The sequence below is a fragment of the Haliaeetus leucocephalus genome, unplaced genomic scaffold, assembly GCF_000737465.1.
Source record: "Haliaeetus leucocephalus isolate CR32 unplaced genomic scaffold, Haliaeetus_leucocephalus-4.0 Scaffold179, whole genome shotgun sequence".
Classification (NCBI taxonomy): domain Eukaryota; kingdom Metazoa; phylum Chordata; class Aves; order Accipitriformes; family Accipitridae; genus Haliaeetus; species Haliaeetus leucocephalus.
The window spans coordinates 24556-26071 of NW_010972615.1; positions in this window are offsets into that span (position 1 = coordinate 24556).

Genomic DNA, 1516 nt, shown 5'->3' on the forward strand with positions numbered 1-1516 from the left:
GGGGCTGAGTGAAAGGGATTTCCTCCTAATACCCCCCCCCCAGCCCCTGTAATCCAGCCCTAGTCCTTAAAACACACTAACCCCGGCTTCTTCGGGAGACTCCTCTGGGTAAACTTTCCCTGCCGCTAGCTCGCTTTATGTCGCGCCTTGCGCTGCCGCGTCTCTGGGCTTTCGGGGTTTTTTTTATTCCCCGCTTTTCCGTTGGTAGGCAAAGCAAATAAAGTTCGAGGCGAGAGTTTAGGCCGGTGCGGAGAGTTTGCTGACATGCATGCCATCAGCCATTTCGGTGGTGCAGGTATTCGTTAGAAACGGGCACGACCCTGAAGGGAAACAGCGCTGAAACGCCAAATCAGTGCCTTTTAGACATTAGGGGAGCACACTTTTCCCTCCTTCGTTTAGCGAGGTGTGTACACGAGACCCCTCGCAATGCTCGCCCGCTTTATAATTAAAAAAACCCAACTTGTTTACCGCCTATAATTTCTAAAGCATCTTCTCTGCGTGCACCCATCCTTGCTGAAAGTTTGGTCGCACTGCGAGTGTCTCATTTCCAATATCTGGAGACGATCGTGATAGCTGAAATCTGGTGTAATTTTCGAATATGAAGTGGGAGGGGACGAGCCCATAAACTGAGCATGGGTTGTTTGGTTTGGGTTTTTTTTTTTTTCCATCAGAAGTAGGGGATTTACCGCACCCGAGTAGCACGTTACGCGTGTGCGTATGGATGAGCTGCATTCTGTTGTAGGCAGGGTGCAGGTGAAAGCGAGCGTCTGCGGGCGTTCAGGGAACCCGCGGCCGCGAGTGGGGAGCCGGAGTTAGGGCTTCTCCTTCAAAACCCGACAGAGGTACCTTTCTCCGACTTGCTTTAGGTGAAGGGGCTCAGCTACCCCCTGCGACCGAAATATTTGCTTGGAATGAGAGAGGACGCACTTTAACCTCGCCCAGGCGTTTATTTTTTTTTCTCCCCCAATTGCAGTAGTACCAGAAATGTGTCAATTTTCACCCGGTCATCTTTTGAAAGGGTTTGTTGCTGTTGCTCAGGCAACATTTTTTTTTTCCCCCCTAAACTTTGGCGTTTTCTGTCGCTCAGTGCCTGGTAGTTCCCCCAGCAGCAGACGATTTCTTGATGAGGGTTTTAAAAGTGCCTTTCTTATAGCGCGATGTAGAGGAGGGGGGAAAAAAAAAAGGCAGCTCATTGACAGCATTGTAAACCCCAAACTTTGTCCATTGTAAAAGGTAAAATGATTGAATATTAATATGATTTTGCGGAACGTGAGAGAATCTTTAAGTGGAAAATTAAATAATCCCGTCTTTAATGTTTAATGAACAATGGAGAACACAACAGGCAAGAAAGGCATAATTACCAGATTTGTATCTCCTGACATTAACATATTCTAGGGTTACAAGTGCTACATTTGACGGGTTTCTTTTCCCTTACGCCGCTCGCCTTCCCACTTTTTCTCATGGAAAAAAAAGCCGGCCGCGATGCTCGGGGGTCGCTGAGCAAGTTACCGGGCGG